The sequence below is a fragment of the Oncorhynchus mykiss genome, chromosome 15 (assembly GCF_057628025.1).
Source record: "Oncorhynchus mykiss isolate SJ-2025 chromosome 15, ASM5762802v1, whole genome shotgun sequence".
In the NCBI taxonomy this organism is placed as follows: domain Eukaryota; kingdom Metazoa; phylum Chordata; class Actinopteri; order Salmoniformes; family Salmonidae; genus Oncorhynchus; species Oncorhynchus mykiss.
Genome location: NC_143036.1, coordinates 1,378,789 through 1,392,032, shown reverse-complemented (window position 1 = coordinate 1,392,032; position 13,244 = coordinate 1,378,789). Strand labels below are relative to the sequence as shown.

The window sequence follows — 13,244 nt, the reverse complement described above, 5'->3', positions numbered from 1 at the left end:
GTAGGGGCAGGGTCTAGGGTAGGGCCTAATGCATGGTCTAGGGTAGGGCCCAAGGCAGGGCCTAGGGTAGGGCCTAAGGCAGGGTCTAGCGTATGGCCTAAGGTAGGGGCAGGGTCTAGGGTGGGGCTTACGGTAGGGGCAGGGTCTAGGGTAGGGCCTAAGGTAGGGGCAGGGTCTAGGGTAGGGGCCTAAGGCAGGGTTTAGGGTAGGGCCTAAGGTAGGGGCAGGGTCTAGGGTAGGGCCTAAGGGAGGGGCAGGGTCTAGGGTAGGGCCGAAGACAGGGTCTAGGGTAGGGCCTAAGACAGGGCCTAATGCAGGGTCTAGGGTAGGGCCTAAGGCAGGGTCTAGGGTAGGGCCTAAGATAGGGGCAGGGTCTAGGGTAGGGCCTAAGGCAGGGTCTAGGGTAGGGCCTAAGGCATGGTCTAGGCTAGGGTCTAAGGCAGGGTCTAGGGTAGGGCCTAAGGCAGGGTCTAGGGTAGGGCCTAAGGCAGGGTCTAGGGTGGGGCCTAAGGTAGGGGCAGGGTCTAGGGTGGGGCCTAAGGCAGGGTCTAGGGTAGGGCCTAAGGCAGGGTCTAGGGTAGGGCCTAAGGCAGGGTCTAGGGTAGGGCCTAAGGCAGGGGCAGGGTCTAGGGTAGGGCCTAAGATAGGGGCTAGGGTAGGGCCTAAGGCAGGGTCTAGGGTAGGGCCTAAGGCAGGGTCTAGCGTAGGGCCTAAGGCAGGGTCTAGGGTAGGGCATAAGGCAGAGTCTAGGGTAGGGCCTAAGGCAGGGTCTAGGGTAGGGCCTTAAGGCAGGGTCTAGGGTAGGGACTAAGGCAAGGTCTAGGGTAGGGACTAAGGCAGGGTCTAGGGTAGGGCTTAAGGTAGGGGCAGGGTCTAGGGTAGGGCCTAAGGCAGGGTCTAGGGTAGGGCCTAAGGTAGTGGCAGGGTCTAGGGTAGGTCCTAAGCCAGGGTCTAGGGTAGGGCTTAAGGTAGGGGCAGGGTCTAGGGTAGGGCCTAAGGCAGGGTCTAGGGTAGGGCCTAAGGTAGTGGCAGGGTCTAGGGTAGGGCCTAAGCCAGGGTCTAGGGTAGGGCTTAAGGTAGGGGCAGGGTCTAGGCTAGGGCCTAAGGCAGGAACTAGGCTAGGGCCTAAGGCAGGGTCTAGGCTAGGGCCTAAGGCAGGGTCTAGGCTAGTGCCTAAGGCAGGGTCTAGGGTAGGGCCAAAGGCAGGGTCTAGGGTAGGGCCAAAGGCAGGGTCTAGGGTAGGGCCAAAGGCAGGGACAGGGTCTAGGGTAGGGCCTAAGGCAGGGTCTAGGGTAGGGCCAGGGTCTAGTGTAGGGCATAAGGCAGGGTCTAGGGTAGGGCTTAAGGTAGGGGCATGGTCTAGGGTAGGGCCTAAGGTAGGGGAAGGGTCTAGGGTAGGGCCTAAGGCAGGGTCGAGGGTATGGCCTAAGGTAGGGGCTAGGGTCTAGGGTAGGGCCTAAGGTAGGGGCAGGGTCTAAGGTAGGGCCTAAGGCAGGGTCGAGGGTATGGCCTAAGGTAGGGGCAGGGTCTAGGGTAGGGCCTAAGGTAGGGGATAGTGTGGGGCCTAAGGTAGGGGCAGGGGAAGGGTAGGGCCTAAGGCAGGGTCTAGGGTAGGGCCTAAGGCAGGGTCTAGGGTAGGGCCTAAGGTAGGGGCAGGGTCTAGGGTAGGGCCTAAGGTAGGGGCAGGGTCTAGGGTAGGGGCCTAAGGCAGGGTTTAGGGTAGGGCCTAAGGTAGGGGCAGGGTCTAGGGTAGGGCCTAAGGGAGGGGCAGGGTCTAGGGTGGGGCCTAAGGCAGGGTCTAGGGTAGGGGCAGGGTCTAGGATAGGGCCTAAGGGAGGGGCAGGGTCTAGGGTAGGGCCTAAGGGAGGGGCAGGGTCTAGGGTAGGGACTAAGGCAGGGTCTAGGGTATGGCCTAAGGCAGGGTCTAGGGTAGGGCCTAAGGTAGGGGATAGTGTGGGGCCTAAGGTAGGGGCAGGGGAAGGGTAGGGCCTAAGGCAGGGTCTAGGGTAGGGCCTAAGGCAGGGTCTAGGGTGGGGCCTAAGGCAGGGTCTAGGGTAGGGCCTAAGGCAGGGTCTAGGGTAGGGCCTAAGGCAGTGTCTAGGGTAGGGCCTAAGGCAGTGTCTAGGGTAGGGCCTAAGGCAGGGTCTAGGGTAGGGCCTAAGGCAGGGTCTAGGGTAGGGCCTAAGGCAGGGTCTAGGGTAGGGCCTAAGGCAGGGTCTAGGGTGGGGCCTAAGGTAGGGGCAGGGTCTAGGGTGGGGCCTAAGGAAGGGTCTAGGTTAGGGCCTAAGGCAGGGTCTAGGGTAGGGCCTAAGGCAGGGTCGAGGGTAGGGCCTAAGGCAGAGTCTAGGGTAGGGCCTAAGGCAGAGTCTAGGGTAGGGCCTTAAGGCAGGGTCTAGGGTAGGGCCTAAGGCAGAGTCTAGGGTAGGGCCTTAAGGCAGGGTCTAGGGTAGGGCCTAAGGCAGGGTCTAGGGTAGGGCCTAAGGCAGGGTCTAGGGTAGGGCCTAAGGCAGGGTCTAGGGTAGGGCCTAAGGCAGGGTCTAGGGTAGGGCCTAAGGCAGGGTCTAGGGTAGGGCCTAAGGCAGGGTCTAGGGTAGGGCTTAAGGTAGAGGCAGGGTCTAGGGTAGGGCTTAAGGTAGGGGCAGGGTCTAGGGTAGGGCCTAAGGCAGGGTCTAGGGTAGGGCCTAAGGCAGAGTCTAGGGTAGGGCATAAGGCAGAGTCTAGGGTAGGGCCTTAAGGCAGGGTCTAGGGTAGGGCCTAAGGCAGGGTCTAGGGTAGGGCCTAAGGCAGGGTCTAGGGTAGGGCCTAAGGCAGGGTCTAGGGTAGGGCCTAAGGCAGGGTCTAGGGTAGGGCCTAAGGCAGGGTCTAGGGTAGGGCTTAAGGTAGAGGCAGGGTCTAGGGTAGGGCTTAAGGTAGGGGCAGGGTCTAGGGTAGGGCCTAAGGCAGGGTCTAGGGTAGGGCCTAAGGCAAGGTCTAGGCTAGGGCCTAAGGCAGGGTCTAGGCTAGGGCCTAAGGCAGGGTCTAGGCTAGGGCCTAAGGCAGGGTCTAGGCTAGGGCCTAAGGCAGGGTCTAGGCTAGGGCCTAAGGCAGGGTCTAGGCTAGGGCCTAAGGCAGGGTCTAGGCTAGGGCCTAAGGCAGGGTCTAGGCTAGGGCCTAAGGCAGGGTCTAGGCTAGGGCCTAAGGCAGGGTCTAGGCTAGTGCCTAAGGCAGGGTCTAGGCTAGTGCCTAAGGCAGGGTCTAGGGTAGGGCCAAAGGCAGGGTCTAGGGCAGGGCCAAAGGCAGGGTCTAGGGTAGGGCCAAAGGCAGGGTCTAGGGTAGGGCCTAAGGCAGGGTCTAGGGTAGGGCCAGGTTCTAGTGTAGGGCCTAAGGCAGGGTCTAGGGTAGGGCTTAAGGTAGGGGCATGGTCTAGGGTAGGGCCTAAGGTAGGGGAAGGGTCTAGGGTAGGGCCTAAGGCAGGGTCGAGGGTATGGCCTAAGGTATGGGCTAGGGTCTAGGGTAGGGCCTAAGGTAGGGGCAGGGTCTAAGGTAGGGCCTAAGGCAGGGTCTAGGGTAGGGCCTAAGGTAGGGGCAGGGTCTAGGGTAGGGGCCTAAGGCAGGGTTTAGGGTAGGGCCTAAGGTAGGGGCAGGGTTTAGGGTAGGGCCAAGGGAGGGGCAGGGTCTAGGGTGGGGCCTAGGGCAGGGTCTAGGGTAGGGGCAGGGTCTAGGATAGGGCCTAAGGGAGGAGCAGGGTCTAGGGTAGGGCCTAAGGGAGGGGCAGGGTCTAGGGTAGGGACTAAGGCAGGGTCTAGGGTAGGGCCTAAGGCAGGGTCTAGGGTAGGGCCTAAGGTAGGGGATAGTGTGGGGCCTAAGGTAGGGGCAGGGGAAGGGCAGGGCCTAAGGCAGGGTCTAGGGTAGGGCCTAAGACAGGGTCTAGGGTAGGGCCTAAGACAGGGTCTAGGGTAGGGCCTAAGACAGGGTCTAGGGTAGGGCCTAAGGCAGGGGCAGGGTCTAGGGTAGGGCCTAAGGCAGGGTCTAGGCTAGGGTCTAAGGCAGGGTCTAGGGTAGGGCCTAAGGCAGGGTCTAGGGTAGGGCCTAAGGCAGGGTCTAGGGTAGGGCCTAAGGCAGGGTCTAGGGTGGGGCCTAAGTTAGGGGCAGGGTCTAGGGTGGGGCCTAAGGCAGGGTCTAGAGTAGGGCCTAAGGCAGGGTCTAGGGTAGGACCTAAGGCAGGGTCTAGGGTAGGGCCTAAGGCAGGGTCTAGGGTAGGGTCTAAGGCAGGGGCAGGGTCTAGGGTAGGGCCTAAGGCAGGGTCTAGGGTAGGGCCTAAGGCAGGGTATAGGGTAGGGCCTAAGGCAGAGTCTAGGGTAGGGCCTAAGGCAGGGTCTAGGGTAGGGACTAAGGCAGGGTCTAGGGTAGAGACTAAGGCAGGGTCTAGGGTAGGGCTTAAGGTAGGGGTAGGGCCTAAGGCAGGGTCTAGGGTAGGGCCTAAGGTAGTGGCAGGGTCTAGGGTAGGGCCTAAGCCAGGGTCTAGGGTAGGGCTTAAGGTAGGGGCAGGTTCTAGGCTAGCGCCTAAGGCAGGGTCTAGGCTAGGGCCTAAGGCAGGGTCTAGGCTAGGGCCTAAGGCAGGGTCTAGGCTAGGGCCTAAGGCAGGGTCTAGGCTAGGGCCTAAGGCAGGGTCTAGGCTAGGGCCTAAGGCAGGGTCTAGGGTAGGGCCAAAGGCAGGGTCTAGGGTAGGGCCTAAGGCAGGGACAGGGTCTAGGGTAGGGCCTAAGGCAGGGACAGGGTCTAGGGTAGGGCCTAAGGCAGGGTCTAGGGTAGGGCCTAAGGCAGGGTCTAGGGTAGGGCCTAAGGCAGGGTCTAGGGTAGGGCCAGGGTCTAGTGTAGGGCCTAAGGCAGGGTCTAGGGTAGGGATTAAGGTAGGGGCATGGTCTAGGGTAGGGCCTAAGGCAGGGTCGAGGGTATGGCCTAAGGTAGGGGCTAGGGTCTAGGGTAGGGCCTAAGGTAGGGGCAGGGTCTAAGGTAGGGCCTAAGGCAGGGTCGAGGGTATGGCCTAAGTTAGGGGCAGGGTCTAGGGTAGGGCCTAAGGTAGGGGATAGTGTGGGGCCTAAGGTAGGGGCAGGGGAAGGGTAGGGCCTAAGGCAGGGTCTAGGGTAGGGCCTAAGGCAGGGTCTAGGGTAGGACCTAAGGTAGGGGCAGGGTCTAGGGTAGGGCCTAAGGTAGGGGCAGGGTCTAGGGTAGGGGCCTAAGGCAGGGTTTAGGGTAGGACCTAAGGTAGGGGCAGGGTCTAGGGTAGGGCCTAAGGGAGGGGCAGGGTCTAGGGTAGGGGCAGGGTCTAGGATAGGGCCTAAGGGAGGGGCAGGGTCTAGGGTAGGGCCTAAGGGAGGGGCAGGGTCTAGGGTAGGGACTAAGGCAGGGTCTAGGGTAGGGCCTAAGGTAGGGGATAGTGTGGGGCCTAAGGTAGGGGCAGGGGAAGGGTAGGGCCTAAGGCAGGGTCTAGGGTAGGGCCTAAGGCAGGGTCTAGGGTAGTGCCTAAGACAGGGTCTAGGGTAGGGCCTAAGGCAGGGTCTAGGGTAGGGCCTAAGGCAGGATTTAGGGTAGGGCCTAAGATAGGGGCAGGATTTAGGGTAGGGCCTAAGGCAGGGTCTAGGGTAGGGCCTAAGGCAGGGTCTAGGGTGGGGCCTAAGGCAGGGTCTAGGGTGGGGCCTAAGGTAGGGGCAGGGTCTAGGGTGGGGCCTAAGGCAGGGTCTAGGGTAGGGCCTAAGGCAGGGTCTAGGGTAGGGCCTAAGGCAGGGTCTAGGGTAGGGCCTAAGGTAGGGGCAGGGTCTAGGGTAGGGCCTAAGGCAGGGTCTAGGGTAGGGCCTAAGATAGGGGCTAGGGTAGGGCCTAAGGCAGGGTCTAGGGTAGGGCCTAAGGCAGGGTCTAGGGTGGGGCCTAAGGCAGGGTCTAGGGTGGGGCCTAAGGCAGGGTCTAGGGTAGGGCCTAAGGCAGGGTCTAGGGTAGGGCCAAAGGCAGGGTCTAGGGTAGGGACAGGGTCTAGGGTAGGGCCTAAGGCAGGGTCTAGTGTAGGGCCTAAGGCAGGGTCTAGGGTAGGGCTTAAGGTAGGGGCATGGTCTAGGGTAGGGCCTAAGGTAGGGGAAGGGTCTAGGGTAGGGCCTAAGGCAGGGTCGAGGGTATGGCCTAAGGTAGGGGCTAGGGTCTAGGTTAGGGCCTAAGGTAGGGGCAGGGTCTAAGGTAGGGCCTAAGGCAGGGTCTAGGGTAGGGCCTAAGGTAGGGGCAGGGTCTAGGGTAGGGGCCTAAGGCAGGGTTTAGGGTAGGGCCTAAGGTAGGGGCAGGTTCTAGGGTAGGGCCTAAGGGAGGGGCAGGGTCTAGGGTGGGGCCTAGGGCAGGGTCTAGGGTAGGGGCAGGGTCTAGGGTAGGGCCTAAGGGAGGGGCAGGGTCTAGGGTAGGGACTAAGGCAGGGTCTAGGGTAGTGCCTAAGGCAGGGTCTAGGGTAGGGCCTAAGGTAGGGGATAGTGTGGGGCCTAGGGGCAGGGGAAGGGTAGGGCCTAAGGCAGGGTCTAGGGTAGGGCCTAAGACAGGGTCTAGGGTAGGGCCTAAGGCAGGGTCTAGGGTAGGGCCTAAGGCAGGGTCTAGGGTAGGGCCTAAGGCAGGGTCTAGGGTAGGGCCTAAGGCAGGGTCTAGGGTAGGGCCTAAGGCAGGGGCAGGGTCTAGGGTAGGGCCTAAGGCAGGGGCAGGGTCTAGGGTCTAAGGCAGGGTCTAGGGTAGGGCCTAAGGCAGGGTCTAGGTTAGGGCCTAAGGCAGGGTCTAGGGTGGGGCCTAAGGTAGGGGCAGGGTCTAGGGTGGGGCCTAAGGCAGGGTCTAGGGTAGGGCCTAAGGCAGGGGAAGGGTCTAGGGTAGGGCCTAAGGCAGGGTCTAGGCTAGGGTCTAAGGCAGGGTCTAGGGTAGGGCCTAAGGCAGGGTCTAGGGTAGGGCCTAAGGCAGGGTCTAGGGTGGGGCCTAAGGTAGGGGCAGGGTCTAGGGTAGGGCCTAAGGCAGGGTCTAGGGTAGGGCCTAAGGCAGGGTCTAGGGTAGGGCCTAAGGCAGGGGCAGGGTCTAGGTTAGGGCCTAAGATAGGGGCTAGGGTAGGGCCTAAGGCAGGGTCTAGGGTAGGGCCTTAAGGCAGGGTCTAGGGTAGGGACTAAGGCAGGGTCTAGGGTAGGGACTAAGGCAGGGTCTAGGGTAGGGCCTAAGGTAGGGGCAGGGTCTAGGCTAGGGCCTAAGGCAGGGTCTAGGCTAGGGCCTAAGGCAGGGTCTAGGGTAGGGCCTAAGGCAGAGTCTAGGGTAGGGCCTAAGGCAGGGTCTAGGGTAGGGACTAAGGCAGGGTCTAGGGTAGGGCTTAAGGTAGGGGCAGGGTCTAGGGTAGGGCCTAAGGCAGGGTCTAGGGTAGGGCCTAAGGTAGTGGCAGGGTCTAGGGTAGGGCCTAAGCCAGGGTCTAGGGTAGGGCTTAAGGTAGGGGCAGGGTCTAGGCTAGGGCCTAAGGCAGGGTCTAGGCTAGGGCCTAAGGCAGGGTCTAGGCTAGGGCCTAAGGCAGGGTCTAGGCTAGTGCCTAAGGCAGGGTCTAGGGTAGGGCCTAAGGCAGGGACAGGGTCTAGGGTAGGGCCTAAGGCAGGGTCTAGGGTAGGGCCTAAGGTAAGGGATAGTGTGGGGCCTAAGGTAGGGGCAGGGGAAGGGTAGGGCCTAAGGCAGGGTCTAGGGTAGGGCCTAAGGCAGGGTCTAGGGTAGGACCTAAGGTAGGGGCAGGGTCTAGGGTAGGGCCTAAGGTAGGGGCAGGGTCTAGGGTAGGGGCCTAAGGCAGGGTTTAGGGTAGGGCCTAAGGCAGGGTCTAGGGTAGGGCCTAAGGCAGGGTCTAGGGTGGGGCCTAAGGTAGGGGCAGGGTCTAGGGTAGGGCCTAAGGCAGGGTCTAGGGTAGGGCCTAAGGCAGGGTCTAGGGTAGGGCCTAAGGCAGGGGCAGGGTCTAGGTTAGGGCCTAAGATAGGGGCTAGGGTAGGGCCTAAGGCAGGGTCTAGGGTAGGGCCTTAAGGCAGGGTCTAGGGTAGGGACTAAGGCAGGGTCTAGGGTAGGGACTAAGGCAGGGTCTAGGGTAGGGCCTAAGGTAGGGGCAGGGTCTAGGCTAGGGCCTAAGGCAGGGTCTAGGCTAGGGCCTAAGGCAGGGTCTAGGGTAGGGCCTAAGGCAGAGTCTAGGGTAGGGCCTAAGGCAGGGTTTAGGGTAGGGACTAAGGCAGGGTCTAGGGTAGGGCTTAAGGTAGGGGCAGGGTCTAGGGTAGGGCCTAAGGCAGGGTCTAGGGTAGGGCCTAAGGTAGTGGCAGGGTCTAGGGTAGGGCCTAAGCCAGGGTCTAGGGTAGGGCTTAAGGTAGGGGCAGGGTCTAGGCTAGGGCCTAAGGCAGGGTCTAGGCTAGGGCCTAAGGCAGGGTCTAGGCTAGGGCCTAAGGCAGGGTCTAGGCTAGTGCCTAAGGCAGGGTCTAGGGTAGGGCCTAAGGCAGGGACAGGGTCTAGGGTAGGGCCTAAGGCAGGGTCTAGGGTAGGGCCTAAGGCAGGGTCTAGGGTAGGGCCTAAGGCAGGGGCAGGGTCTAGGTTAGGGCCTAAGATAGGGGCTAGGGTAGGGCCTAAGGCAGGGTCTAGGGTAGGGCCTTAAGGCAGGGTCTAGGGTAGGGACTAAGGCAGGGTCTAGGGTAGGGACTAAGGCAGGGTCTAGGGTAGGGCCTAAGGTAGGGGCAGGGTCTAGGCTAGGGCCTAAGGCAGGGTCTAGGCTAGGGCCTAAGGCAGGGTCTAGGGTAGGGCCTAAGGCAGAGTCTAGGGTAGGGCCTAAGGCAGGGTTTAGGGTAGGGACTAAGGCAGGGTCTAGGGTAGGGCTTAAGGTAGGGGCAGGGTCTAGGGTAGGGCCTAAGGCAGGGTCTAGGGTAGGGCCTAAGGTAGTGGCAGGGTCTAGGGTAGGGCCTAAGCCAGGGTCTAGGGTAGGGCTTAAGGTAGGGGCAGGGTCTAGGCTAGGGCCTAAGGCAGGGTCTAGGCTAGGGCCTAAGGCAGGGTCTAGGCTAGGGCCTAAGGCAGGGTCTAGGCTAGTGCCTAAGGCAGGGTCTAGGGTAGGGCCTAAGGCAGGGACAGGGTCTAGGGTAGGGCCTAAGGCAGGGTCTAGGGTAGGGCCTAAGGCAGGGTCTAGGGTAGGGCCTAAGGCAGGGGCAGGGTCTAGGTTAGGGCCTAAGATAGGGGCTAGGGTAGGGCCTAAGGCAGGGTCTAGGGTAGGGCCTTAAGGCAGGGTCTAGGGTAGGGACTAAGGCAGGGTCTAGGGTAGGGACTAAGGCAGGGTCTAGGGTAGGGCCTAAGGTAGGGGCAGGGTCTAGGCTAGGGCCTAAGGCAGGGTCTAGGCTAGGGCCTAAGGCAGGGTCTAGGGTAGGGCCTAAGGCAGAGTCTAGGGTAGGGCCTAAGGCAGGGTTTAGGGTAGGGACTAAGGCAGGGTCTAGGGTAGGGCTTAAGGTAGGGGCAGGGTCTAGGGTAGGGCCTAAGGCAGGGTCTAGGGTAGGGCCTAAGGTAGTGGCAGGGTCTAGGGTAGGGCCTAAGCCAGGGTCTAGGGTAGGGCTTAAGGTAGGGGCAGGGTCTAGGCTAGGGCCTAAGGCAGGGTCTAGGCTAGGGCCTAAGGCAGGGTCTAGGCTAGGGCCTAAGGCAGGGTCTAGGCTAGTGCCTAAGGCAGGGTCTAGGGTAGGGCCTAAGGCAGGGACAGGGTCTAGGGTAGGGCCTAAGGCAGGGTCTAGGGTAGGGCCTAAGGTAAGGGATAGTGTGGGGCCTAAGGTAGGGGCAGGGGAAGGGTAGGGCCTAAGGCAGGGTCTAGGGTAGGGCCTAAGGCAGGGTCTAGGGTAGGACCTAAGGTAGGGGCAGGGTCTAGGGTAGGGCCTAAGGTAGGGGCAGGGTCTAGGGTAGGGGCCTAAGGCAGGGTTTAGGGTAGGGCCTAAGGCAGGGTCTAGGGTAGGGCCTAAGGCAGGGTCTAGGGTGGGGCCTAAGGTAGGGGCAGGGTCTAGGGTAGGGCCTAAGGCAGGGTCTAGGGTAGGGCCTAAGGCAGGGTCTAGGGTAGGGCCTAAGGCAGGGGCAGGGTCTAGGTTAGGGCCTAAGATAGGGGCTAGGGTAGGGCCTAAGGCAGGGTCTAGGGTAGGGCCTTAAGGCAGGGTCTAGGGTAGGGACTAAGGCAGGGTCTAGGGTAGGGACTAAGGCAGGGTCTAGGGTAGGGCCTAAGGTAGGGGCAGGGTCTAGGCTAGGGCCTAAGGCAGGGTCTAGGCTAGGGCCTAAGGCAGGGTCTAGGGTAGGGCCTAAGGCAGAGTCTAGGGTAGGGCCTAAGGCAGGGTTTTGGGTAGGGACTAAGGCAGGGTCTAGGGTAGGGCTTAAGGTAGGGGCAGGGTCTAGGGTAGGGCCTAAGGCAGGGTCTAGGGTAGGGCCTAAGGTAGTGGCAGGGTCTAGGGTAGGGCCTAAGCCAGGGTCTAGGGTAGGGCTTAAGGTAGGGGCAGGGTCTAGGCTAGGGCCTAAGGCAGGGTCTAGGCTAGGGCCTAAGGCAGGGTCTAGGCTAGGGCCTAAGGCAGGGTCTAGGCTAGTGCCTAAGGCAGGGTCTAGGGTAGGGCCTAAGGCAGGGACAGGGTCTAGGGTAGGGCCTAAGGCAGGGTCTAGGGTAGGGCCTAAGGTAAGGGATAGTGTGGGGCCTAAGGTAGGGGCAGGGGAAGGGTAGGGCCTAAGGCAGGGTCTAGGGTAGGGCCTAAGGCAGGGTCTAGGGTAGGACCTAAGGTAGGGGCAGGGTCTAGGGTAGGGCCTAAGGTAGGGGCAGGGTCTAGGGTAGGGGCCTAAGGCAGGGTTTAGGGTAGGGCCTAAGGTAGGGGCAGGGTCTAGGGTAGGGCCTAAGGGAGGGGCAGGGTCCAGGGTGGGGCCTAAGGGAGGGTCTAGGGTAGGGACAGGATCTAGGATAGGGCCTAAGGGAGGGGCAGGGTCTAGGGTAGGGCCTAAGGGAGGGGCAGGGTCTAGGGTAGGGACTAAGGCAGGGTCTAGGGTAGGGCCTAAGGCAGGGTATAGGGTAGGGCCTAAGGTAGGGGCAGGGGAAGGGTAGGGCCTAAGGCAGGGTCTAGGGTAGGGCCTAAGGCAGGGTCTAGGGTAGGGCCTAAGGCAGGGTCTAGGGTAGGGCCTAAGACAGGGTCTAGGGTAGGGCCTAAGACAGGGTCTAGGGTAGGGCCTAAGACAGGGTCTAGGGTAGGGCCTAAGGCAGGGTCTAGGGTAGGGCCTAAGGCAGGGTCTAGGTTAGGGCCTAAGGCAGGGTCTAGGGTAGGGCCTAAGGCAGAGTCTAGGGTAGGGCCTAAGGCAGGGTCTAGGGTAGGGCCTAAGGTAGGGGCAGGGTCTAGGGTAGGGCCTAAGGCAGGGTCTAGGGTAGGGCCTAAGATAGGGGCTAGGGTAGGGCCTAAGATAGGGGCTAGGGTAGGGCCTAAGATAGGGTCTAGGGTAGGGCCTAAGGCAGGGTCTAGGGTAGGGCCTAAGGCAGGGTCTAGGGTAGGGCCTAAGGCAGGGTCTAGGGTAGGGCCTAAGGCAGAGTCTAGGGTAGGGCCTAAGGTAGGGGCAGGGTCTAGGGTAGGGCCTAATGCAGGGTCTAGGGTAGGGCCTAAGGCAGGGTCTAGGGTAGGGCCTAAGGTAGGGGCAGGGTCTAGGGTGGGGCCTAAGGTAGGGGCAGGGTCTAGGGTAGGGCCTAAGGCAGGGTCTAGGGTAGGGCCTAAGGCAGGGTCTAGGGTAGGGCATAAGGCAGAGTCTAGGGTAGGGCCTTAAGGCAGGGTCTAGGGTAGGGCCTAAGGCAGGGTCTAGGGTAGGGCCTAAGGCAGGGTCTAGGGTAGGGCCTAAGGCAGGGTCTAGGGTAGGGCCTAAGGCAGGGTCTAGGGTAGGGCCTAAGGCAGGGTCTAGGGTAGGGCCTAAGGCAGGGTCTAGGGTAGGGCCTAAGGCAGGGTCTAGGGTAGGGCCTAAGGCAGGGTCTAGGGTAGGGCCTAAGGCAGGGTCTAGGGTAGGGCCTAAGGCAGGTTCTAGGGTAGGGCCTAAGGCAGGGTCTAGGGTAGGGCCTAAGGCAGGGTCTAGGGTAGGGCCTAAGGCAGGGTCTAGGGTAGGGCCTAAGGCAGGGTCTAGGGTAGGGCCTAAGGCAGGGTCTAGGGTAGGGCCTAAGGCAGGGTCTAGGTTAGGGCCTAAGGCAGGGTCTAGGGTAGGGCCTAAGGCAGGGTCTAGGGTAGGGCCTAAGGCAGGGTCTAGGGTAGGGCCTAAGGCAGGGTCTAGGGTAGGGCCTAAGGCAGGGTCTAGGGTAGGGCCTAAGGCAGAGTCTAGGGTAGGGCCTAAGGTAGGGGCAGGGTCTAGGGTAGGGCCTAATGCAGGGTCTAGGGTAGGGCCTAAGGCAGGGTCTAGGGTAGGGCCTAAGGTAGGGGCAGGGTCTAGGGTGGGGCCTAAGGTAGGGGCAGGGTCTAGGGTAGGGCCTAAGGCAGGGTCTAGGGTAGGGCCTAAGGCAGGGTCTAGGGTAGGGCATAAGGCAGAGTCTAGGGTAGGGCCTTAAGGCAGGGTCTAGGGTAGGGCCTAAGGCAGGGTCTAGGGTAGGGCCTAAGGCAGGGTCTAGGGTAGGGCCTAAGGCAGGGTCTAGGGTAGGGCCTAAGGCAGGGTCTAGGGTAGGGCCTAAGGCAGGGTCTAGGGTAGGGCCTAAGGCAGGGTCTAGGGTAGGGCCTAAGGCAGGGTCTAGGGTAGGGCCTAAGGCAGGGTCTAGGGTAGGGCCTAAGGCAGGGTCTAGGGTAGGGCCTAAGGCAGGGTCTAGGGTAGGGCCTAAGGCAGGGTCTAGGGTAGGGCCTAAGGCAGGGTCTAGGGTAGGGCCTAAGGCAGGGTCTAGGGTAGGGCCTAAGGCAGGGTCTAGGGTAGGGCCTAAGGCAGGGTCTAGGGTAGGGCCTAAGGCAGGGTCTAGGGTAGGGCCTAAGGCAGGGTCTAGGGTAGGGCCTAAGGCAGAGTCTAGGGTAGGGCCTAAGGCAGAGTCTAGGGTAGGGCCTAAGGTAGGGGCAGGGTCTAGGGTAGGGCCTAATGCAGGGTCTAGGGTAGGGCCTAAGGCAGGGTCTAGGGTAGGGCCTAAGGTAGGGGCAGGGTCTAGGGTGGGGCCTAAGGTAGGGGCAGGGTCTAGGGTAGGGCCTAAGGCAGGGTCTAGGGTAGGGCCTAAGGCAGGGTCTAGGGTAGGGCCTAAGGCAGGGTCTAGGGTAGGGCCTAAG

General features: G+C 61.6%; 1 protein-coding gene across 2 annotated transcripts in view; it reads right to left on the bottom strand.

Moving 5' to 3' along the window:
- The window catches only part of map3k22 (mitogen-activated protein kinase kinase kinase 22), a 106,830-nt gene that overhangs the window by 69,509 nt on the left and 24,077 nt on the right, over window positions 1–13,244 (bottom strand). The gene's annotated exons all lie outside the window — the stretch shown is intronic.